Source organism: Cryptomeria japonica, chromosome 10 (genome assembly GCF_030272615.1).
Source record: "Cryptomeria japonica chromosome 10, Sugi_1.0, whole genome shotgun sequence".
In the NCBI taxonomy this organism is placed as follows: domain Eukaryota; kingdom Viridiplantae; phylum Streptophyta; class Pinopsida; order Cupressales; family Cupressaceae; genus Cryptomeria; species Cryptomeria japonica.
Window position 1 is genome coordinate 174531823 of NC_081414.1, and position 27766 is coordinate 174559588.

The 27766-nt window shown below is 35.6% G+C and overlaps 1 protein-coding gene across 2 annotated transcripts in view; it reads left to right on the forward strand.

The window, feature by feature from the left end:
• Nucleotides 1-254: 254 nt before the first annotated feature.
• Nucleotides 255-27766, forward strand: part of LOC131067167 (UPF0481 protein At3g47200) — a 46832-nt gene continuing 19320 nt past the window's right edge. Inside the window, exon 1 of one of the 2 annotated variants that reach the window (XM_058002116.2) lies at nt 255-373. The gene's annotated coding sequence lies outside the window, so the exon portion shown is untranslated. Of the gene's footprint in view, nt 374-1464; nt 1604-27766 lie in introns of those variants that run through there. The other variant, XM_058002115.2, reaches the window with a different exon arrangement.

Genomic DNA, 27766 nt, shown 5'->3' on the forward strand with positions numbered 1-27766 from the left:
AGCTGATTTGGAATTCATTTAAATTTTAAATACTTGTTAGGCGATTTTTGAAGTTCATTGCATCTAATACATCACAATACAATACAGCTTTTGACAAAAATTTAGTTGGTGTAAAAATGTGAGTATATGAGAGAAATCATTATAAAATGGTAAGCATTCTCAATCCATGTCGATTTTTATTCAGAAGCAATTATTATTCACCACCTGTGCATAATGCTTTAGAGAAAGACAGGTGACTAGGATAACGTTTTAAGGAGAAGATTCTTACGAGGTACTTGGTGGTAAAAGGCTATGAATTGGAGAACAAGAAGTAAGTAGGTATACCATGGACACACCAGAGTAAGCTCAACATTGATATCAAGGAAGGCTTTGGGTATGTCAAATACATCTGGCTTCAATCTTGATTTATGCGCCTAGGGGTACATGTACATTCAAAGTTTCTACTTAAATATATATATAAATGCTAGCAGCACCATAAGATCCTTAGTTTGGTTTTTGTGTCAATTTAATATGATATTTTAAGTTGGATGGATGCAATTTCAATGTCTTTCATAAAAGGGCTCATTGTAGTGTCTACTTCATGTCAATTTCTTATAATATTAGACGTTTAGTTTAAAAACATTGTCTCTTGAAAATACAAGTCAAGCGTGTATATAAGTACAAGTGTGGTAATGAACTGAGAAGTGCAAATTTTTTAAATTCTGCAAATGAATAATTAAAATAATTAAAAAATAAAATTAAATAAATACAATTAAGAAACTAAAAATAATTACCCACTTTTAATCCAAAAACTCTAAAACTCAACCGCACAGTTATTAATGGATGAACAGAGGACGTTACATTATTATAACTACAATGCTACATCATGTTAGCGAAAGAATGGACATCCAACAAACACAAAAATGTAAATTGGGTAGTGAATGTAATGATAAAAAATGAGGCTCAAATAACTATTTTATGGGACACTGCGGATTCACTCCAACAAACACATCATTATAACTACAATGCTACATCATGTTAGCGAAAGAATGGACATCCAACAAACACAAAAATGTAAATTGGGTAGTGAATGTAATGATAAAAAATGAGGCTCAAATAACTATTTTATGGGACGCTGCGGATTCACTCCAAGCTCTCGGGAGTAAATTGGGTAGTGAATGTAATGATAAAAAATGAGGCTCAAATAAGTAAATTTACACCTTACACTCTCCGATTGGTTGAGCTCCTTCTGTGAAAAATCAGGGTGACGTAGATTCTTTGTAAAAACATGCGAAACGCGTGGGAGTGGCATAGAATGTCTGGTGTGCATGGGATCCTAAAAATGACATTATCACGCTCCAATTATTCAATAGCCAAAACAAACAAAATTTATGACAGCATTTATTTATTTTGTATTTTACTCTAAGCTGTGGAAAGCGAAAGATGGTTCACGTGTTTTGGCACATCTTGCAATATTGCAAGAAATGAGTTTGTGGTGGTGAAGGAAAATTGTAGAGATAAGTTGAGCAGTGAAAGCTTATTATTCCTAGCACTAGCACTCCCCAACATCTGTGGTTGCCAAAGATTCAATTTGAAGTTCCATCGTTTGCTCTTTATTTACCAGGTACACCACAATTTCTTTTCTTAACAAAAGATATAGACTGTTATGAAATAGATCTAAAAAAGGCTTAGACCGTCAACAGTTAATTTAGTGTCTTCACTTTTTCATTTCTTGCTGCTTTCCTCTAATTATAAACGTTCCTAGATTGCAATGGTAAGAAGGTTTTTTAAGGAGTTTTAAGAAGTTTTGTTTTTTGAGTTAGCACGATTTTAATTGATTTTTCCTTTTAGTTTCATACTCTTGAAGCTCATGTATATACAGAGTTAGTCAACCTAATGTCAAAAATCTATATTCTGTATAGTAGAGCTCACAACCTCTAATATGACATTTCTATTCATCCTGTAGAACCGGAAATACTATGGTTAGTTTTCCTCGGTTCTATTATATTACTTTCGCTTGTTCTGAAGCAATCAAAATAACATGATTAGTCTTGGCTGTCCACGCAGACTATAACAGAAACAGACAACAAATTTATGGTGTGACATTAATTTGATTTTTTGAATAAACTTATGAAATTTATGGGAATGCAAGCCTCTAGAACTCAAACTACAAACTAGTCATCATATATGTTTGATGATAATAAAATTTATATATGTTTGATGATAATGAAATATCAAAAATATGATGGATTTGTCCAATTACAGGTATTATATGGATCAGTTAAGATTCAAATCTAAAACTTTTGATTAGCTGTTGGAAAGTGCTTTACCATCTACGCTATGACCTCCTCCTTTAGATGAGACCTTTTTCTAACACTACTCCTTAAAACACACTGTAGATATTTAGGACTTCAAATCTAGAGCTCTAATACCATATGTTGAGTTACAGCTCACTTAGACCACCTAAGTTTCAAACCCAGAACCTTCCATTTGCTTTTAGAGTTTTCTACCAACTGAACTACTGAGTACTCTTATACCAGCCCATTATAATCTTGAATATAATTTATTTCCAGCAATAATAACAATCAAAATGACTTTTAATCGTAATATCCGCTATTTACTCTGCTAAATAATTTGGGCAGTGTTCAATTAAAAGAACCAAACTAGCTTGAAATGTTATAAACTCTAAATAGGTGAAGCATCAACCGAACTGTATCTTTCCTCATATGGTTCTTATCAATAAGCTTGCCTTCCTTTCTTTGGAGGATGCTACTCTTCTAACGAGTACATTAGAATATAACGAAATATACATTTGAACAGTTCTATTATATGTTCTCTTTAAAAGAAGTTAATTTTATAAAATTCAGAAACATATCAGTAATTACAGAAGATTTACCCAAAAAGGTCTTATTTCTATAGATCAGAAAAGCAGAACTCTTCTCAGAGATATCTCCATTCATTAACTACAAAAAGCATGTAGCTTGCACAAAGAGAACGCAAATAGCTCAGAGAGGAACAATAGTTAAGCGAAGATAGAAACTTATGAAACTTATTTTCTCTAAAAATATTCTAAAGAATGGTCTAAGCATCTACGGCTTTCAAAAGAGCTATAGTAGTAGGGCCCCTCTGTTCAGAAAATTTGTATTTGTTCATGTTTGAAATTAGATGTTCCTCTGAAGTTTCAGAATTACTAAATAAATATTGTGGATAAGGTAAGGCAAGTCTAAATGTTGACTTATTAAAGATTTAATTTTATGAAAATTTTAAATTATGAATATGTACATTGAGTTTTGAGTTTTCAAATGATGGAATGAAGTCTCAAATTGTATGAGTTAAATATGCTTAAAGTTAATTATATTTGATACTCATTAAATTTTGTCGCAACAAGATCATGGGATAAAAGACCATTTCTTACCTAATAGCTTGCATGATAACATTGACCTATCCTAACAACCAATGTGGAAACATTAAAAACATGTTGAAGCCTTGTCCAATAAATAGGTGTAGACCTAAAATTTGATATAAATGCATTTAATAAAGTTTTTATTCTCATAAATTATCTGTACATGCAAGTGTGATAGTGGAGGATATGTAATTTAACCCAAAATCACAAGCTCTTGATATGTGTAAGTGAAACAAATAGTGCAACCTAGAATAATGGAACAATTTCATCTAGTAAATGGAAATATTGGCTCCTACAATTGCTAGGTAATTTTATAAAACTATGCAGAAGTGTTTCAATATATCTCAATTCATGTCCTATAAGGAAAGTTTCAAAATAAATAACAAGCATTTCATTGTGAAGTTATAAAAAGGATGGAAAATATAGAATAAAAAAAACTTGCACTTCATAAAAGTATTATTTTTATCTTAGGTCATTCCCAGAGAATTAATATTAACCTGAAGTAGAAAAATATACCTTGGAAATGCTTATTTAGGGACTCAAAACAAGCTATCAAAGCCTACTAGGTTTCCTTGACATTGTCAAAGAGTCACTTACCACCATAGGTGTAGTTTATTTATCATAGTTAAGGTGTGATCCACCATAGATAGTCCTAACATTGGCTTCTAAGATAAGTACAAATCAACATGTTGATAATAAATAGGATGATAAACTAATCAATTGTATCAAAATCATAAACATGTAAAACTTATATGATATTACTAACAAATAATGAAACCACTAGAAATCAAGTGAGATTGGAGAATTATTTTGGGAATAAAGTGACAACACAAATTAATGTATGTAATGGGGATTCAAAGTAGAGTAAACTAGCAAGACTAGAGAATAACTGTAAAGTGAAATGATAATAACATAATATAAAAAATGATAACAACTCTTAATGGTGGTAAACAAGGAAGTTCCTACACAAAGGAAGATAAAAGGTTATGTAAAATAAACAAAAGAATAAGATTAGAAAATGGATACATGATAGAAACAAAGAGGGATAATATAAGAATTATATAGTAAGGAAGATAAGGTCACATAAACAACTCCCTATACTAAATATTGTTAGGAGGACATACAAATATTTCAAAAGTAATTTTAACTTTCTTCGTATCAATCTTGTGTTACATGAGGGGTTGTCGTTATTGATCTATGAGCATTTTGAAGCCAAGCCTGTGATTCCCAATTCCCCCTATATTTCCATTTTAGAGTATGAGGACTCGGGGACCCATAATTTCGATGACGAAGATTGGAACACAAATATGGAGGAGGATAACTATGCTCCTTCAAAGAAAGTGAAAAATAAGAAAAATCCTAACAATCCCTCAGGCGCTGGAAAGGCAAAGTTAAAGGGGTCAAAAAATATTGTTACCCATCTCCCTGGAGCCAGTTCCAAATGTAGTAGCAAGATACCTAAGGCCCATCCTTGAAATAAGGGTAAATCTCTGTTTCTTGATAATCCCTCTTCTAACCATGAGAATCAAGACTTTGCGATTCCCTCGATCTTGAAGAATTATTACACTTCTATACATAGGGAAAGTAGGCCTCATTTTCCTATTGATCTAAACATAGACTCTCATTTATTTAATTTGGATCAAGAGTTCCCTACGAACATTTTGGCTATTGCTAGGAATGGAGTGGTGTATTTTTTTCGGGTTATGAAGTGGGCCTTTCATGAGATAAAGAACCTTACTTTAAAATAGAGGGCTATGAGTAGTAAGTTGGAAAAGCTTGAGTTTGGGGGTGTGGGTTTATCTGACATACAGGGTTTGAAAGTTAGCAAGCTTTGGATAGAGGATGGAATTTTTTTTGTTGTTGATTGCCTTTCCTAAACAGTTGAAGCCATTGACAAATTCAAAAAAGGCTATGAGCACAATATTGCAACCTTTGAGAAGAAATTGAAAAGGATTAAAGATACCTTGCAATCCATTATGTCTCTCAGCCACAATATCATCAAGACCACTATAGATAGTGTGAATACAGTGACAGGTAATTTCAAATAGAGTTATCAGGATAATTTAGTCGTGGATATAGATCTGGATAAGGAAATGGGTAATGAAGAGTCTTTTGGACCCAATAAGAGGACCTGTGCCAATTTGAAGAGGAATGCAGAGAAATCACCATAGGATATTTAGGATTTGATAAAGGTGGCTCAAAATGTGAACCAACTGGAGGCAGAGGTCACTGAGACTTTGAATAATTTGACCTAGCTCTTTTGTTTTTCCCTTGGTTTTTGTGAGTCTTTTTGTTTGGGTTTTGTTGGTGTTGGGCTACCATTGTTTTTGTTTCCTTTTAGGGCAACATTTTGTCTTATTGTAAATTTATTTCATTTTTTATTCTAGTGTTGACCTTGTGTAAAGGGTTTCAGGTCCCTTCAAAACCTGCTTTTTCTGTGAAAACATGTTTGGAGAAACGAAATATTCACCAATCAAACACCCCTCAAACAAGAGGGATGCAATTTCCCTACCAAGATCTTAAGAAGGATAATCAGGAAAATGAAATAATTGTATGATATGTCTGAGCAAAAGACTTTCTTCCATTTACATCTCAAAAACATAATGTTCAAGCACAAAAAAATGGCCCTTTTACACAAGCCACCATGTAATACAAGTTTCAAAAGGTGACTTTGTTACCATGCCAAAGTTTGAAGATGGTACTTGCAAGCAAAAAGCTATTAACAAAAAAAGTACCTAAAAGAGGGATTTTCTTCACATATGCCCCAACTTTGCAAACTGCCAGAGATATAGTGCCTTCATCCAAGTAGTTGTTATGTGATTGTAGTTAAGCTTTTTATAGATGGTAGTGGATCCAATGAAGTGTCATAGACCTTAAATTATTGCAAATATTGTTCTCTTCTTGCCTTTTGGATTATATATTTCCTTGTCATTGCTTCTTAAGGTAATGATCCTAATCAAGGTTTGTCCATCCACCTTTTATTATTTTTAAGAAGAACAAAAACAAGACCATACTTTTCCCTCTGTCATTTTTTAGGTTCACGAGGTTATGATCGTCATATTCTTTTGTCACCACTATACTGTAGATATATCTATCTTGCTAAGGTTGAAGACTCTTCTATGCTTTATTTTCTTCCTTAATTCTACTCTTGTAGCCATCATTAACCATTGGGGTTCTTCATGTTTTTTGTTCTCCCCATTCATTGCTTGGTTTCTTACCAAACAATGAGATTATGTCTTTTCATTACCTCACCATGATTTTGAACTTTTCTACTTTGTCTATTTATGGACTTCTTAGTGTCACAATTGTCTAATCCCTAATTGCCTCTCATTCATTTCTCTTTGGTAGGACTGTGTTATGCTTTCTAATTTCTTACTACATTCTTTGTGTTATTGCCAGGTCCTTGGGACTACCCTATGCACTATATTTCTACTGTCTGTAAATATATCTCTCACTATGATGATAGGCTACTTTCTTTCATCTTATATGCTCTCAAAAGAATTGGCACTAAGACTTTATTTGTGGTTGGTAGGTTTGGACCATTATCATAGTCATGGCATGATCTCATTCATACGGGTTTTGTTTCTAGTTTTGACAGTCATAAGATCTTTGTATTTTGCACATTGTTATTTGGTAGTCACACATAGTTTATGGATCATTTTGTTAACATTATACACTATCATTCCATTAACCTTTAACCTTTGAAAATTGTAAGGGTATGTTTATCCTCTTTGTGGACTTGATGACTTTTGTCAATCCTTTCAAGAAGACTATAAGTGTATTGTTCTTTATTCTTGTCATGGCTGTGATGGCTTCTACAATCATGTACTGCTCATTCCATACTCACTGTATTGCTTCCTTGAAAGTGAAGTATTATTTTTTTAATGCTCATTTCATGGTTGCAATATTTTTTGACATGATTATGATCCTCTATCACAGGTTTTTTTTAATTCTTTATGAATACATGGATTTCATTTGCTACTCTTTGTCACCATTTCTATTTTGATATGTTGCATCCATATTTTTCATTGACAATACAGGACTATCAAGACTTTCCTCAAATTGTACTTTGCACTTTTTACTAGCTTTTTCAATGAATGGCTTTCATTGGTTCTTGACTGTTCAGACCCAATAAAGAAAACTACTCCCATTTGTAAAAGAGCATTGGACTTCTATAACATAAATACAATAAAATACATAGAAAAAACTCTCTTTTTACCCTTAACCAAATGTTTCTTAGATTCAGTGAATGAAAGAAACCTCCTCATTTAAAATGCCATAAGCCCTTTACATGGCTAAAAATATCAATGAAATCACTTATCTCTCAAGGAAAAAGGCTTTGTTTAGTCTTGAAATGCCTACCTCTCAATGCGAGTCTTGATTGAAACCCCTGAAAACTATCCTTCAACTACTCTTGGAAGCTTTGTCATTGCCTTTCAATGCATGAATAAAGACCTATGGCATACTCTTACTGGTGTAATAGATGTGTATAAGGCCTTTCCTGCAATTTATTAGAAGAGAAAACTCCATTCCATAGTGAAAGCTCTAGATCAAGAGAGGAAACTCAAGGTTAAGCTAGAAGGAAACGCTAAGTTCCATGTGAAGACCAAAATTTTAAACTTTCACATTCCTCGAATGGACTCAAACCTTACTCATTCATGGGGAATAATACTTGGTTGGATCTTTCTCTTTCAAATGTTATTTTTTTCTCAAAAACCATGCATGGGTACTTGGCTTATTCAATGTGGGAAGTATGAATTTAGGAGCTTGGGACTCAACATGAAGGGGAAAATTTTAGGTTGCAACCTCTTTCCAATGAATCAATACAAACTTTTTAGTTTAAACAAAACATGAACTCCCGTTTCCTTGAAGTTTAGTTCTTCAAAAATATTTTCTATGAAGACCTAAGACCCTATGTAGAGCCATGTTTGATTTAAGAGGTGAAAAATAGGCAACACAACCAATGAGGATTTGGTTGGCTTATACAAACACATATGACTGCCTACCCTTTTCTTGAGTTGAAACAAAGGGAGTGCTTATATTCTTGAGCTTGTATTGAAGGATTGGAATTCTTCAGTGGTCTGGGTTAATCCCATTTTTAGAAGTTATTGAATGAGAGACATAGAAATGAGCCGTGCACCTTGCCCTGACAAAACAAATGTGAAGAGGGTACAATGGTCCCCTGAAGAAGATGCTATACTCAAACATTTTGTTCATAAGCATAGAACTAGAGGCAAATGGATTATTTTGCCTCACAAAGCTAGTATTTAGTCACAACAAATATGAATAGAGGACCATGGTCCCCTGAAGAAGATGCTATACTCAAACATTTTGTGGAGAAGCATAGAACTAGAGGCAATTGGATTGCTTTTCCTCACAAAGCTGGTATATTATTGTATACCTAATTTTAAAACATTCATAATTGTGTCCAGAGTGAATTTTTTAGCAATGCATCATAAGGGATTCACTATTATATTTGACCTGTTTTAAAATATTTGGGTATTTTATTGTTTAAGGGTGTTTTTTATCAGCAGTGCATCAAATTGCAATGGTATCAGGATCCATTACCTAATGCGGAGACCTCAAACTATTGGAATCTAATCAAAACAAGAATTTGGTCCCAAATGAACATAGAAAGACTGTATTTTTCACACTTGTTATGTCTTCCCATTAGTTGAGTGGCTAGATATAGTATATAGATGTTTTGAAGCTTTAGCATAAGCATGTAATGTGGAAAGACTTCCACAAAGTGCATAGTGAATGATCGTTGCATTGCCTGCAACAATGTCCATGTGTCTTTTTGTTTTGGAAATTTACAAGACTTGTCCAGTATAGTGCTAGATGCATCACTTTTGTGTCCATTAGACAAGAGGTCAGATATGCCATAGAGGTCTTGAATCATGAGTATATGTAGGCTATGAAGAAACATAGTGAGTGGTAGCTATAATGCTTACGTCAATGTCTATGTACTTTATGTTTGAAAGTTTTTATAGGGCCTACTAAATATGTTACTAAGTAGACATATCACATATATTTCAGAGAATTAAATGTTTTATTGATTTTATAGGAAATGCATGCAAGAAGCAAATAATATACTTGAAAATTTAGTGTGATCAAACATAAATATCTTGAGCAAGAATATGATTAATAGCCAAAAGTTACCAACCATTCTCATCTGGTTTAGTAAGGAATAGTCATCTTTTAATGAATAATTTTATATAAGTGGTGATCTTACAACAACCAAATAGTTATAATGCAACAACACAACTAGAAATACAGAACACTATATCAACTAACAATCTTGATAAGTGATAACCTTTTTAACATTCACATAAATAAACAACCCAAAGAGATTTATTTGATCAATTGATCAAGATATGCTTAAGACAAAGAGAGGTTTTTGTGAACTAGAAAACTGTTCAAAAAATTATGCTTAAAAATTACTATTTATAAACAATATTAACTATCATGAATAGTATAAGTTTTGAAAAGCGTAGGTTTGGTTCACATGTTTTGTCGCGGATCTCGCGTGTTTTTAGTGGTGAAGAAAAATTGTAGAGATAACTTGAGTTGTGGAAGAGTGGTAATCCCAAAGACTTGTGATTGCCAAAGATTCAAATTGAAGCTCCATCCTTTATTCTCTGTTAACCAGGTACATCACAATTTCTTTTCTCAGTTATGAAATATTTTTTAAAAATGGTTACACCTCTAACTTGCGGCAGTTAATTTTGTGACTTCACTTTTTCATTTCTTGCGGCTTTCGACCTCTAACTGTAAACGTGCCTATCTTGCAATGGTAAGAACGTTTTCTGAGGACTTTTTACAATCTATGTAAATTTTTTTTAAATCCTCTCTCGCTCTATGAATTCGCACGATTTTCATTGATTTTCAGAGCCCCGGAGATTTTCTATAGACAAATTTTGTCGACATAATGTAAAAAATCTCTACTCTTTATAGTAGAGCTCACAAGCTCTAATATTACAGTAGACCGTCCACGCAGCTTATAACCGAAATAGACAACAAATTTTTTGTGTGATATTAATCATGAATAAACTTATGACATTTAAGGGAAGGGAAGCCTGTAGAACTCAAACTAGAAAATTGTCCAATAAATTACTATATTTACTGTCCAAATACTTAATTGATATATGTTTGATTATAATAAAAATGATATATATTTGATGATAAGGAAAATCAAAATAGGGTGGAGATGGCAATAGGTCCTTGGTGTACTGGTGAAATTGGATGGCTTCAAATGAGCCCACCAGAAATCAAGTCTTGCTGAATGCAAGGCTCAGACATCATAAAAGATTACAACCTTTGATTAACTGTTGAAGTGTTCCATCAATCAAGTTACCACATCCTCTCTAATCAACCAATCATCCGTTTAGGTGAGACTTTTTTCTAATATGACTCTTTATTAAACCACTCTGTAAGTGTTTGGGCCTCCAAGTCTACCAATTCATATAGACCACAGAAAATTCAAACTCAAGATATTCATAATTACTTCACTCACTAAGAGAAGGCAGAAAGAGATAACATGAGCAGGAAGCTCAGCGTAAATATGTAGAAACAAGTCCAAGATAAAAGGGACGAGCACCAAGAAGATCCAATTACATGCACAAAACATATCAGTTAAATTGTATTTTTTTTGGCTTATATAACTAGTATTGTGCTTGAATAGATAAGTATAGGGAAAATATATATATGCTCTACTGTGGTGTTTAACTGTACTAAAATTAATAGATAAATATATTTTAAATTAGAAAGTGACAGAATTATATAAAGATTTTTATACAATAATAGTTGTCTTTAAAATCTGAAGAATAAAAATTCCAAGTAAGCTTGTTACAGATGAAAATAGAAAAACAAAAGTTCACCAAGAACAACGCAGAAAACTATTAGTTTGAATTATGATGGAGGAGTGGAAGAAGTTGTGAGTTATGAATATTTCAGCTACATCAACATCAAAAGTAGCCAAACAATATTAGAATAAACCTTGGTTCACAATTTACAAAGTTAATTTTGATCTATCTGACCACTGGGACAGACACAGAAAATTAAGATTTGGTATCTTAACAGAAATTTAGGGATTGTATCAGAGATCTCTTGAGATACATTATGGTATCTTAGTTGAGATCTAGGGACCGTATTGGGGATTTTTTGAGATTTATTCTTTTGGAGAAAATTATATATGTAGACGTTTTGTGATATGAATGGGTTGATATGAAACGATTTAGAATGACATCTTTAAATGCAACTCTACTGCGCACAACTTGAGAGAGTTTTGATTTATAGGTTAATTAAATAAAATCATATTTCTCAAAAATCATTATGAAAAGCATGAGATTTTAAATTTAAATTGGAAGGATCAGATCATGATGTTGTCTTTTATAAGTGATAAAATATAAGTATGACCTATTTTGAGAGGTAGAACACCTATAGATTTGGACTGGTCTTGGATAAGGCCATGGTAAAGTAAGTCTAATAATAAGTTCAAGATTAACAGCAGTTTGTGTATCAAATGAGTCAAGTAGAGTTCTGCTAAAACATTAAAAATATTAAATTATAAAGCATGTATTTATGTGCATGTAGATCTACATGATCAAAACATGCGAAAAAGTAAAATTAAATCAAATAAGAAGTCATTAAATGGATATAATTTTTCCTATTGTTGATTGTTATCAAATATGGATCAACCATGTGCTCCTTTTGGCCTTACTATACAGGAAGCACCAATTATGCTTTTCATATAGTCAAAAGAATAGAATTAACCTATAAAGTATTACACAAAAATTGAGAATGAAATTAGTTTGCTAAGGCATGTGAAAAATATGCTTCATGTTTTGGATTCAATAGAAGAAAGTACGATCATATAGAAATTACTAAAATAAAAAATTTATTGTGATGAACACTTGTTTGACTGATTCTAAACAACACAATTTTTTAAATAATTATCATATTTTGGCCACTGCCCCCTCATCCCCCACCTAACTCTAGTTTGTTGAAATTAAACATCGACATCTCTTCCAAAGGAAACCTAGGGTAGGCTAGAGGGGGTGGTGTCATCTGCAACCATAGGGGAAATCTTATTTGGACTATGTGGCCAATTTGGGCACACAAACTTTGAGTTATGCTGAGGTGGTTGCTATTTACTACAATCTTTCTATTATTAATGAGAGAAGGTCGAATCAAATCATCATAGAAGGTAACTAAAAAAAACACCATCCTCCTACTCAAGAACAAAGTTATTCGAAACTGGAAGTGTGAAGACCTTGTGGCTAAGTGTAAGGCTCTCATTCATGGAATCAGTCATGTATGCCTCTGTCATACAAGAATGAAAGATAATGAACTTGCAAACATGCTAGCTTCATTAGAACAATTTTGCAAGAATGAAAAAAATAGGGATAAATATCTTTGATATTCTAGATTTGGTTCATGTGGTAATCTTTGAGGACATAAATATTAAAGATGAAGTATAACCCAAAGATCACCCTTTTCATTATTTTTGTTGCCCTTTTGGCTAGTCTTTTTTTATTTTGGTGGCATATGTCTCTTTTAAAAAGTACTGTCACTTCCCCCTTTTCTCTTAAGTGTTGTTGTGCTCAAATTGCTAGATTTTACTCTCTCTACCTAGTTTTTATGCCAAAGCTCTCTATGATTGAGATGGGAGGAGACCTAATACAAGTTGAACTTGATTCATGTGATAAATTCAGAATTAATGCTAAGCTATGGCTGGAATTGGTTAAAAGGAACTTGGATAGTTATGTTGAAGGCATGCAGAGTTTCACCCTAGAGCTCTCCAAAAATTTTGCCTAGGCTCAAGGAAAAAGGGGGAGGTGAAAATTGGAAAGTATGCCTTCAAAGTCACTCCAAATTTGATTATTTCCATACTGGGCTTCCATAGGATGAAATAATTTTCCCCACAAAGCAAAAAGCATCCTATAAGGAAGAATTCAAGTGATTTTTCAAGTTGGGAGAGGGGGTTTGTAGGTTAAAAACTGGATATAATAGAGAAGAGTTACCTGATAATTAAAAAGATGTTTCCCTTTTGCTGATGAAATTCATAACTCTGGATGGGCCTTTCAAAATATTGAACATATCTAGCTTTTCTTGATATTAAACCACCTCAAGTATGGTATAAAGATGAATTTTGCATACTAGGTTTGTTCTCTATTATCTCAATCTATTTCTTGACCTAAGTCTAAAAATTCCCTTCCCCTCCATCAAGGGTTAACTGTTAGGCTCTATTTAACTTTCACCTTGCTCTAACCACTTCTAGTGGGTCCTTGTTAAGTCCTATTAGCCCTTTGTTGGACCCACATTTAGTGGTTGAGCTCTCTGGTGCCTCCATGGCGAAACCCAACCCCACTGTTGGCTCCTCTTATAAACCCAAGCTTGTTCGTATCCAATTTAATCCCATTAGAGAAGCAAAATAGAAGACCTCTCCTAATCCACCTCTTAAGGATGTGGAGGTGTCGGAGTTGGATGAAGAGGAAGTGCACAAGGATTGTGAGTTCTCCTATGATTCAAAATCAGACTGGTTCCTTGTTGACTTTGAGGAGGTTTCCCCATTTCCCCATAGTCAAGAGATTCTCAACTTTAAAGTTTTAAAGTACGAGGAAAATGTTGAACAAAAAGTCCTAGTTATTAAATTTGGAGGAAAATGTTGAGCAAAAAGTCCTAGTTATTAAATTCAACTTTTATCATAGTTTAATGTGGCTATCAGAAAGATCAATAAACTTGAGGCTATAGCTAAGGCTGATACTAGAGCAGACAAATTGGATATGGAGGAGAATGATGAACATGTCTAGAAAGCTATGAACAATATGGCTGGTAAATTAGAAAATTGGGATAAAATTGATGGGATGCTAAAAGACCTTAGTGAGAAGGTGTCTCAAAGAAATGAGAACAAGGTTCTAATGGAGCTGAAGGACAACCAAAAGATCCAAATGTGTAAAATTGAGGAGATGTCCAAAGGAATCCATGAGATGGTCATGAAGAATTTGACTTGCCTAAAACTATTTAAGAGGAAATCAACCACAAGAAAGCTCAACAAAAGAGGCATGCTCTGTTCACTTTTACTTGAAAGGAACCACTTGCCTCTATGGTTAAAGATACCCCAGATTCTGGCTCTTTGAACTATATGGATTGGAGCAATAAGGTTTGCATGGAGTGATAAGATGTTAAAAGTGATAAGGAGAGATGATATAGTGTGGAGACTAAAAAATACATAGGATGGCACAAGGATATATAAGGGTGTTAATGAAAAATTTGTATGAGGATGAGGCCCCTCAAAAATATGGTCTTATTAGTTCATAGCTCCAGTCCAAAGCGGTTCGGCTTCAGCCCCTTATCGATTAAAAAAAAACAAAGAATGCAAGAAGTGATTTTACATTTAGTTAAACAAATATTTGATAATAAAATAAACACAATCCAATAATGATAATGTGCATCATATGTTCACACACCTCTTTCTCAAAATGGATATTGATAATTTAATTTCACTTTTAATTTGTCAAATGGTATCATGGGAAATAAAAACATCCAAATCAATGATGAAATCTCATATTTACTTTTCATGATTAAGTAGGGAGACCTATATAACTCACTTTTCTTGTGTCCTTGATTCCCTCTATTTCCAAAGGGTTTCAGGTCACTTCAAAACCTATTGTACATAGTTTCAAGTCCCCTCAAAACCTATTTGACCCCTAATAAAAAAGATGAATAATAACCATTAGTCATATATTTTCATGTAAGTTCATGATGTGATGGTAAATTCTTAATATACTCATGTCCCCCCTCCCATTACATTGTTCTTTAAATGTACCCCTAAAAATTCAAATTTCACCTTGCCAAGACATCCACCTTTAAGGATTATATAACAAAAAATACTAGAAACATAAAAAAAATACACATCCTTGAGAAGAATTTTCTTTGAAAAAGAAAATTATGAATTTTGTCAAAGTCCATTAAGCTATCTTGTAACCCTTTAAAAGGTTTACCTCTAAGATCAATTTCCAATCTCTTATATTATCACCTCCCCAAACTCCTATATCATATATCTCTCAAATGCAAGGAAGTTAAGTAGCAGAACAACTTCCTTCACTAACTTTGAGAGGAGGGTAATGCAAAATTTTTTACAGATTGTTATAGAAGTTACAGAAACATAACATAAATAATCAAAATATCATGCATACCACAACACAACACAATTATTTGTGTGGGGAAAACCCTTTTGGGAGGAAAACCCCACACTCCAAAAGCAGCTAATTATATTATTCGACAATCAATAACAAATTACAATATACTTGCAGAGCAAACTCTTCACACAAGTACCACTAATTAGAGACTCAAAGATAACTCAATCTCCATAAGACTCTTACACACAACCTCTATCACACAAACCTCATATATAGGAGATACAATACAAGAAACCATCAAACGGTATTACAAAACCATGGGCTAAAACCACCCAATAAAGTAGAGTCGACCTTATCTCCCTTCTAGATGCCCTATGACATGCTAAAACACACATAAACATGTGTCCCTCCCTTTTACAGCTCATTTATGTGTCTGATACAATTTATATTTCCTATTTTAGGAATACAAACTTTCAAAGGCCATAACTTGACAACCATGTGTCTTATCGACAAACCGTTTGAAGCACTGGAAAACTTGCAAAGTGCTCTATCACCTCATAAACCACTACACTATTTATGCCCACTTTTCAGGGTATTTTGGGGACTCTAAAGGCCCCAAAATTAAATTTAATCCTTTCATTGCACCACTCCAAAACTTAAACTTTAATATCTTCAAAACTAGTTGTGAGCTTTTGACGTAACTTTACCCAAATGCTTATCTAGCAAACTAGAAGCTTCGGGGAGAATTTCACACCATTTCATGCTCAAATGAAAACTTACTATAAATAGTAACCTCATGTGAATGCAAGGTTGAGACACAATTTTTCCCAACACTCCCACTTGTCAAACACCTTGCAAGAGCAAAGGGAGTATCAACACAATAAATTAATTACTAGGTGATGGGATGGGGTTAAGGATAGACTAGCTTAGTCTATGCTCTTGGATCCTTTCCTTGGATCACCTGGTGTTCTCTACACACCCTAGGGTCTCTAGGACTTCCTTTGCTTGAGGAATCCCCTGACCTTGCCCAATTCCACCCACCACTAAATTGCAATGCTTCTCCTAAGGTCTCACCTACTCATGAGACTCAAAACCCCTTATTATGGCTAATAAGGGCTAGGCTTGTTCTATGCCTTCCAAGGTCTTAGCAAGGTTGTATCAGGTCTAATTCATGGTCTTTCCACCCATTCATGTGCCCCCAAGAGGTTTCAAGCCTTCAACCCCTTACCAATTTCACTCTTTTGTGTTTTGCCTACAAAATAGGGCTACAAGGATTAGGACCAATTAGGCCTCCTACTCAGTCCTTTAGGGCTTCCTCTCACAAACGATGCACAAACTACCCAAACTCCCAAAATGTACTTCCATTCATTTGGAAAGGGCTTAAGGATTTCTTTGGTTTTGGGCCTCCAAGTGATCGTACAGTGCTTAGGGTGCATTTTTGGGGTTTTTAAGGGTTTTTGTGAGGGTTTTAAGGTCTGCTAGGGTCACAGTGAGTGTTTTGAGTTTTAGCAACCTTGTTTGGATTGGTGGAGGCTCCTCCTTCACTCCAATGGTGCTTCACACTCTCCTCTAACCAACCTTTCTCTCCAAGACCTCTGCAACTTGACCTTTCCTAGCCGGGCACTGTTCAGTCTCGTCTAGGATTGGGTCTTTTGATGGCCTCCCTGCATTTTCAAGGGCCCTACTTGCATTGGACTATAATAAAATGTCTACACTCTCATTCCCCATTGTTTCATGGTGGTTCCACAATGGGGAATGGAGTTATGCATCCATTTACACAAACCAGTCCAAAACTGGACAGTGACAATGCAATTTACAAGCTATTTACAAACACACTCAATTGACAAATAAAAACCTAATCTAATTGCTCACAATGAATTTATTTACACCATAGAAGATACTTCACATAGTTTTACATGCAAATCAATCCATTAACTTTCTCGGTAGCTTCATTCAAACTTACTAGTAACCAACAAACAGTCACAGTCAAGCTTTTCTTACTTGGGTCGTACAATGTCTGACATCCAACCTATTCAATTAGTGTTTGCAATTAATTATACCACCTTTGCCTTGGTCAATGTACCAAAATTAGGGCTCTCCATTCTCAATAAGGGTCTTTTACATATTGGGTGGAAAAGTTGCTTGACAACTTTTAAAAGTTGTCATGCAACTTTTGCATCTTTTGAGCAACTTTTCCATTGTTGCTTTTCATGACTCCTAGGCCTATTTTGGGCTATCCTAAGGAAATCAACATGCCAATAAGGCCTAACACACATCTAAGGCACACTCAACCTCTCCTGCACAAGAAATCACAACAAAAATACTAAGGACCTAAAACTAGGACCTAGTGAAGAACAAATGAGCTCATGGCCCCTTATTACATGTACAATGGCTTCAAAAGAAGCATAAAACCCACAAAAAAAAGAAGGAGGAAGAGCTTGGAACTGTGCTCCTACACCATACTCCCCCTCTGCACACAACTAAGAAATAGGAGAAGAGATGAGAGTCGGGTCTATGCCAAGCTTCTTGAACTTGCTCTCCTCCACCCAAGTAGCTTTAGATACTGGTTGACCTGCCCATTTCACTAAGTGCTCCATGTAGACCTAGTGTCTAGTAGAATTCTTCACTCTTGACTCCAAAATCTCCTCTACTATAGGCTGCTTCACTTGAGGTAAGGCATTTACATCCAAGTCTTGTAGTACCTTGGCTTGCTTCTCAGTCTGCCCTGCTATCTCACCCTTGTACATGATCAGATCAGCAACATTGAAGATTGGTGAAATGGCTAATTCTAAAGGAAGATCAACCTTATAAGCATTCTCACCATATTTTGCCAGAATTCTACAAGGTCCTACCCTCTTCATTTGCAGTTTGGTAGGCTTACCACTTTGCATCCTAGCTTTGCTCAAATGGACCATCACAAAGTCACCCACCTTGAACTGAACCTCTCTCCTTTTCTCATCCATTTTGGCCTTCAGCTTTTGAGTGGATTCAAGGATGGCTTTCTTGACTTTCTCTTGGACTTCCTTGATAGTTTGAGTGAAGTCCTCTTCTTGCCCACTCTTCATCTCCAAGGTACCAAGGTCTCTCAACTCACATACTCCTCTTGGATGTCTACCATAGACAACCTCAAAAGGGCTTCTACCAGTGGTCCTATTCACACTGTCATTATAGGCATACTCTACTTAAAGAATGACTAGATCCCATGTATGTCCATACTCCTTAGATAAACACCTCAACAAGTTGCCTAACACCCTATTGATGACTTCAGTTTGACCATCTATTTGTGGATTGTAAGCTGAGCTAAATGAGAGATTAGTTCCAAGTCTCCTCCATAATGTCTACCAAAAATGACCCATGAACTTGCTATCCCTATCTGAAACAATGCTTAAAGGGAGTCCATGAATCCTAACAATCTCCTTAAAGAAAAGATGTGCAACATAGCTAGCATCATGTGTAGTTTTGCATGGAATGAAATGGCTCATCTTGGAAAATCTATCTACTACCACATAGATGATGCCCATACCTATCTTTGTCTTGGGAAGTCCTACTACAAAGTCCATGCTTATACATTCCCAAGGTCTATTAGGGATCGACAATGGTTGATAGAGACCAGCATTGCTTGATCCTCCTTTTTCTCTTTGGCATACACCACATTGCTCTACATATCTTTTCACATCCCTTGGCAACTTTAGCCAATAGTAGTACCTCTGTACTAAATCCAAGGTTTTGTTGACTCCAAAGTGTCCACTTAAACTACCATTGTGTTTCTCTTGGATGAGGTTTTCCCTCATGGATCCTCTTGGTACACACAACTGATTACCCTTGAACAAGAGACCATTTTGGAGAGTGTAATCTGCATACTCACCATGGAAATAGTTCTCAAACTCCCTGCAAACCTTGTAAGATGATGAGAAGTCTTCATCTCCTTCATAGAGGTCCTTGAAACCTTCTATTCCTATGCTCTGCAACTGTAGTTCTTGAACTGTCAACAACTTCCTACTTAATGCATCTACCACCTTGTTAAGTTGCCCCTTCTTATGCTTGATGGTGAAGGTGAAGGATTGGAGGTATTCCATCCATTTCAAATGCCTATTGCTAAGATTCTCTTGAGTGTTAATGTAACTCAATTCCTATTTATCTATGAACACCACAAATTCCTTTGGAAGTAGGTAATGTCTCCATTTCTTTAGAGACTGCACTAATGCATACAACTCTAGGTCATAGGCTGAGTACTTCTTCTTTTCTTCATTAAGCTTCTCACTGAAAAATGCCACAGGTCTTCCCTCTTGACTCAATACACCACCTACTACAATTCCACTTGCATCACACTCCAATGTGAATAGCTTATCAAAGGTAGGTAGGAGAAGGATAGGTTTTGTGGCTACTTCTTGCTTCAAAAATTGAAATGCTTTGTCAGCCTGCTTAGTCTATTTAAACTTAGTTTTAAGGCCTCCTTTTATGGTGCCAAGGACTAGTGCACATATGCCACTGAAGTTCCTCACAAACTTCCTATAGAATTGAGCTAATCCATGGAAACTCCTAACTTCAGTCCCTGTTCTAGGTGCAGGCCAATTCAAGATTGCCTCCACTTTGCTTGGATCCATCTTCAAGGTTCCTTTAGACACCACAAATCCTAAGTAAACCAACTCTTTCTTCAAGAAGTCACACTTCTCTAGGTTGATGGATAAGTTTTCCTCATGCAACCTCTCTAAGACTAACCTGAAATGCTCAAGGTGCTCCTCTTTGGTTCTGCTATAGATGAGAATGTCATCTAGGTACACCACCGCAAACCTGCCTGTGAAATATTTTAACACCTCATTCATCAACCTCATGAAGGTGCTTGGAGCATTGGTGAGTCCAAATGGCATCACAAGCCATTCATACAATCCCTCTGTGGTCTTGAAAGCAGTCTTCCACTCATCACCCTCCTTGATTCTAATCTGGTGATAACCACTTTTAAGGTCCAATTTGGTAAAATACATAGCACCTCCTAAATAGTCCATCAAATCCTCTATTCTAGGAATATGGAACCTATACCTTATGGTGATCCTATTTATTGCCCTTGAGTCAGTGCATAGCCTCCACTTACCTCCCTTCTTTGATGCTAGCACTACCAGGACTAGACATTGGCTGATGCTCTTCTTAATCAGTCCTTGTTCCAACAACTCTTGCACTTGCCTTGCTACCTCCTTGTTTTGATCAGGTGTAAGCTTGTATGCAACTTTTTTAGGTAGGGATGCTCCAGGAACAAAGTCTATTTAATGGCTTATAGACCTTCTAGGTGGGAGTGTTGCAGGTGCTCCATCACTCACTATGTCCTTATACTCTTGCAACATTTGCTTCACCTCCTTGGGTACTTCTGCCTGCAACTTGTCTTCTTCCTCCTTTGGTTTCACAAAGATGGCACACTTCACTATCTCCTCCTCATGTAGCAAGCTTAAGAACTCTTTACCAGTAGCTAATAAGACACTAGGTGTTCTTGAAGTTCCCTCTTCATCCTCTGTCAAGGACTGAATCTTGAAGGTCTTGCTATCCTTCTTGAATGATATGGAGTTCTCCTCTTCATCATAGATCACCTTCCTATCAAATTGCCAAGGTCTTCCTAGTAGCAGATGACAAGCATCCATAGGCAACACATCACAAAGGATCTTATCCTTATATCCTCCAATAGAAAACTCTACCCAAGTCTGTTCATTGACTAGCACACTCTGTCCTTTGTTCAACCAAGTCACCTTGTAAGGGCTAGTGTGGGGTATTCTTGTGAGTTTCAACTTCCTAACTGCCTCTTTTGATATGATGTTGTCAGTTGAGCCTGTATCAACTATCACCTTGCAAACTTTACCAAGAACTTTGCATCTCACCCTAAACAATGCTCTCTTATGTTTGAGTTCCTCCTTAACCGTCTGTCTGATCAAAATCCTATTGAACATCAAATTTTCTCCAATCTCTAATTCAATCTAGTCCACATCCAATGTCTTGCTGCTTGAAGAGTCTTCATGAGCATAGGCAACCCTCTTTCCACTGTTTGATGAGGTAGGCTTTTTAGGGCATTTATATGTTAGGTGTCCCAATTGTCCATAGTTGTAACACTTCATAGTTGCAAAGTACGAGTTACCTCTGCCGGTTCCTCTACCCCTACTTGGACCACCTTGTGCACCTCTTCCTCTAGAATGGTCTCCTCTAAGATTGGTTTCACTGCCATGTTCAATCAACTTGGCTTCTCCTTGGTTCCTCTGCTCATTTGACTTGCTTTGGTAACCACATCGGTGGTTCATTTGGTCTCTACCTCTGCCTCTACCCCTGTTATTAGAGTCTCCTTTCCTTTTGTACCTCTCTTCTACCTTGACAGCAAGCTGATGACATTTTTGAACAGTAGTAGGAGTCCATAGGCTTATCTCCTCTTGAATGTTCCACTTTAGGCTGCTTAGATACCTAGCCACCTTAATAGATTCATCTTCTTGGACTTTGGATCTAAGACAAAGTTTTTGAAATTCTTCGGTGTAGGAGGTCACATCAAAGTCTTTTTGCTTCAAACCCTGTCTCTTCTTATGAAGTTGGACTTCATAATCCTCTAGTAAGTAGTTCTCTTTGATCTTGCTCACCATGGCCTTCCAATTGGCAATAGGTAGCTTCCCCATGCTAACTCTCTCTTCTTGCAGGTACTTCCACCATGTCAAAGTTGCTCCCATTAATCTGGATTTGGCAACCTTAACCTTTTGAGCCTTTTTCACTCCCTCACACTCAAAGTGGTTTTCCATGCCCTCAATCCATTCCATGACAGTGTCAATGTCCATCCTTCCACTGAAAAGTGGCAATCCTTCAAAAGCTTTGGTGTTCAAAGCCTTGATAGCCTTCACAAATGGTTCTTCATTAAACAAGGGATCTGGTTTAGGTATAATGTCATCTATGTCAATGGTTGTCTTGCCTTTATCCTTGGTGTCTTCACCCCAAGGTCCTTGTGTCCTCTGATCCACCACTTCCTGTAGTTTATCCCTTATCTCACTCATAGCTTCTTCAAGGAGTCTATTCTTCTCCTTCTTCTCTTCTACCTCTCTAGCTAGCTCTGCATTAGTGACCATTCTGCCCTCCCCTACTAATTCACCAGTATATAGAGACATACACAGTCCAACAAATCTTTAAGTTGCTCTGATACCAATGTGATGGGATGGGGTTAGGGATAGACTAGCCTAGTCTATGCTCTTGGATCCTTTCCTTGGATCACCTGGTGTTATCTACACACCCTAGGGTCTCTAGGACTTCCTTTTCTTGAGGAATCCCCTGGCCTTGCCCAATTCTACCCACCAATGAACTTTAATGCTTCTCCTAAGGTCTCACCTACTCATGAGACTCAAAACCCCTTATTATGGCTAATAAGGGCTAGGCTTGTTCTACACCTTCCAAGGTCTTAGAAAGGTTATATCAGGTCTAATTCATTTTCTTTCCATCCATTCATGTGCCCCCAAGAGGTTTCAAGCCTTCAACCCCTTACCGATTTCACTATTTTGTGTTTTGCCTACAAAATAGGGCTACAAGGATTAGGACCAATTAGGCCTCCTACCCGGTCCTTTAGGGCTTCCTCTCACAAACGATGCAAAAACTACCCAAACTCCCAAAATGGACTGCCATTCATTTGGCAAGGGCTCAAGGATTTCTTTGGTTTTGGGCCTCTAAGTGGTCGTACAATGCCTAGGGTGAATTTTGGGGTTTTTAAGGGTTTTTGTGAGGGTTTTAAGGTTTGCCAGGGTCACAGTGAGTGTTTTGAGTTTTAGCCACCTTTTTTGGATTGGTGGAGGCTCCTCCTTCACTCCAATGGTGCTTTACACACTCCTCCACACCTCCTCCAAAGGGTGCACTCTCCTCTGACCAACCTTGCTCTCCAAGACCTTTGCAACTTGACCTTTCCTAGCCGGGCACTGTTCAGTCTCGCCTAGGATTGGGTCTTTTGATGGCCTCCCTATATTTTCAAGGGCCCTACTTGCATTGGACTATAATACAAAGTCTACACTCTCATTCCCCATGGTTTCATGGTGGTTCCACAATGGGGATTCGAGTTATGCATCCATTTACACAAACCAGTCCAAAACTGGATCGTGACAATGCAATTTACAAGCTATTTACAAACACACTCAACCGGCAAATAAAAACCTAATCTAATTTCTCACAATGAAATTATTTACATCATAGAAGATACTCCACATATTTTTACATGCAAATCAATCCATTAACTTGCTCAGTAGCTTCATTCAAACTGACTGGTAACCAACAAACAATCACAGTCAACCTTTTCTTACTTGGGCCATACAATGTTTGACATCCAACCCATTCAATTAGGGTTTGCAATTACTTATACCACCTTTTCCTCAATCGGTGTGCCAAAATTAGGGCTCTCCACCCTCAATAAGGGTCTTTTACCTATTGGGTGGAAAAGTTGCTTGACAACTTTTAAAAGTTGTCATGCAACTTTTGCATCTTTTGAGCAACTCTGCCATTGTTGCTTTTCATGACTCCTAGGCCTATTTTGGGCTATCCTAAGGACATCAACATGTCAATAAGACCTAACACACATCTAAGGCACACTCAACCTCTCCTGCACAAGAAATCACAACAAAAATACTAAGGACCTAAAACTAGGACCTAGTGAAGAACAAATGAGCTCATGGCCCTTATTACATGTACAATGGCTTCAAAAGAAGCATAACACCCACAGAGAAAAGGAGGAAGAGCTTGGAAGGGTGCTCCTGCAGCACTAGCGGCCATGAGGCCCATAGAATCTGAACACCATTTGAACTTCTTCGCACTCACAACCTTAGTTAAAGCATCTACAATATTCATCAAAGTTTCTACCTTAACCAGCTTCACCCTAGCATATTTGACCATATCTCTAAGAAAATGATACTGAACATCAATCTGTTTGGTTCAGGCATGAAATGTTGAGTTCTTAGCTAGGTAGATCACACTCTGACTATCACAATAAACTATTATTGTACCTTGTTTTATTCCAATATCTGAACAAAGTCTCTTAAGTCGAATGGCTTATTTACAAGCATGAGTAGATGCCATATACTTTGCTTCTATAGTGGACAAAGAAACCACAACCTATTGCTTACTCATCCAACTAATTGCACCACCAAATAAAGTAAACACATAAGCACTAGTGGATCTTCTACTATCAATATCACCTGCCTAGTCGGAATCCACATAACCATGAATATCAAGGGAAATCGTGTCTCCTACTAAATTACCATGATAACTCAAAGAATACTGTGAGGTACCCTTCAAATATTTGAAGACCGTTTTGACTGCATACTAATGAACTCTATTAGGATTGGACATAGATCTGGAAAGACCTCCCACTTCTTGGGAAATGTTTGGTCTAGAACATACCATAGCATACATCAAACTTCCAACTACACTTTGGTAAGGTACTTTAATCATGTCTTCCATCTCTGATGGGGATGTAGGACAATCTAAAGTAGATAATTTTGTTCTAACTGAAAAAGAAACACATAACGATCTATAATCCTGCATGTTGAACCTCCAAAAAACTTAATTCACATACTTACTTTGGCCTAGCCATAGCTTTTTGTTCACTTTATCTCTTCTAATTTCCATCCCAAGAATGTGCTTTGTAGCACCAAGATCTTTCATTTCAAATTTAGTAGCGAGTTGAGACTTTAGTTCTAAAATCATACCTTTCCCTTTACCAATGAATAACATATAATCAACATAAAATGCAATGTACAGGAAATGATCACCTTTTGATTTATAATAAACAAAGTGATCTGATTTAGTACACTCAAATCCCAAAATCAACACATATGTATCAAATTTCCGATAAGAATCTACATCATGTATGAGTGTTATTCATTTCTATTTATTCATATCACATATTTGTTTTCGATGATTTCCAAATTTGTATTTGATAAGATAAGTTATAAAATCCACAATGTAGGTAATTGATTTGTTTAATAATTATTTTTAAAGAAAAAGATTAAGGAGTTTTGTTTTGTTTTTGGAGTAATAAGGTTGTCTAAATAGAAAAATTAGTTACCATTGCTAAATTTGAAGGATGTGAATTTCATACATGGCAAATGAAAACAAAATTATCTTTAATTAAAAAATATTTATTGGATATTGTAAGTGGAATTGTGAAAAAGATACAAAATGTAGATGACATAACAAAATGGACAAATAAAGATTATAGGGCTTCTACATTGATTAATCTTGGCTTATCCAATGCATATTTGTATCACATTGATCTAACAAAGACATCAAAGAAAATATGGGATAAGAATCTACATTTAGTACACTCAAATCCCAAAATCAACACATATGTATCAAATTTCCGATAAGAATCTACATCATGTATGAGTGTTATTCATTTCTATTTATTCATATCACATATTTGTTTTCGATGATTTCCAAATTTGTATTTGATAAGATAAGTTATAAAATCCACAATGTAGGTAATTGATTTGTTTAATAATTATTTTTAAAGAAAAAGATTAAGGAGTTTTGTTTTGTTTTTGGAGTAATAAGGTTGTCTAAATAGAAAAATTAGTTACCATTGCTAAATTTGAAGGATATGAATTTCATACATGGCAAATTAAAACAAAATTATCTTTAATTAAAAAATATTTATTGGATATTGTAAGTGGAATTGTAAAAAAGATACAAAATGTAGATGACATAACAAAATGGACAAATAAAGATTATAGGGCTTCTACATTGATTAATCTTGGCTTATCCAATGCATATTTGTATCACATTGATCTAACAAAGACATCAAAGAAAATATGGGATGGGCTTAGTACTTTGTTTGGTTTATAGGCTTCAAATGCTAAAATGTGCATAAAATAGGTTGTTTCGATTGAAGATAAAAGAGGGAGATAATATTGTTCAACACATAAGTACATTATGTTCTCTCCTTAATTAGCTTGCAATTGTAGACTCCAAAGTCAATGATGATGATACCAAGGCAATCTTACTTGGTAGTATGCCTCAAAATTTTGATTATATTGTTTTCACTTTTAACAAAATTAAATTAAAGTTTGAAAACTATGATTTCTTCTTTGGTTGATGAAGGTTGTAAAGTTAACAATATTTATTTAATTGTTGAGGAAAGTGATTTTCTTGATTAGAAGAAGTCTAAAATCTTAACAAGGAAATAATTCACATTCTACAATTGTCAAAAAATTGGACATGTGTAGATGAATGGCATTCAGTGAGCCAAAGATCTCATTGACAGAAAATTGAAGAAAAATAAAGCTTGTGTTGTCACTAAAGGTGAAATACAATTTTATGGTGCATACAAATGTTTCATCTAATGATGATGACTCACCTTAGGATAACAAAATTGATTTAATATTTGTGCTTTAGAAAGTAGAAAAGATCCTATCAGAGATTATAGGCAACGGAGGTAGGAGGTTATCTATCATCCCAACCTAGCTTCTTGCTTGGGGATGATTCATCGCATGAGAAGAATCCTCTTACATTTGTGTCTCTAAAGAAAAGAGGGGGCTTGGCATAATGTTTGTCCCTTCAACAAGCAAGAGGGGCCAATTTTTCTTGTGGGTTCACTTAAGTATATTCACATTTAATTGGTGATTTTTTTAGCACTTGAGGAGACATTAGACAAACTTGGAGGAGATGCTGACTTGTGGAGGAAAGGTATCTCATGTGTAGACATTTGGTCGGTGATTTGTATAGTACAGGAGGGATTGTTTTCACAACACTTTAGGAGGCATTACACACACTTAGAGGAGATGTAGACATTCAAAGGAAACATGTCCCAAGTGCAGCACTAGAGGAGGCATTAGACACACTTGGAGGAGATATGGAATTTTGGATGTAATGTGTCTCATTATGCATGGAGGGTGGAAACCTTTTATGTTCTCTCATGTTGTGTAGATACTTTCAGGATCTAAAGTCAATAGATCCACTAATGTAGTTAGTTCAGTGTTTCTTGGGTGAGTGAGGAGGATCAATGAAGTTACTTCATCAAAGTCTCTAGAAGGGTTGGGTTCAAGGCCCTTGCAATGTTCCAATCTTGTTCAAATTAATGTAATAAGGGGGGAATGTTGGCATTATTACATTAGTTAGTGGCTTTAGTTTTTGTTTAATCTAAAAAATAACCACTTGGTTAGTCTTAGTAATGTAGTTATGTACTAGTTTCAATTTTGTATTGCCTATTTAAAGGCATTCTATTTGAATCAATACAATGAAATATTTTTCATTGCTC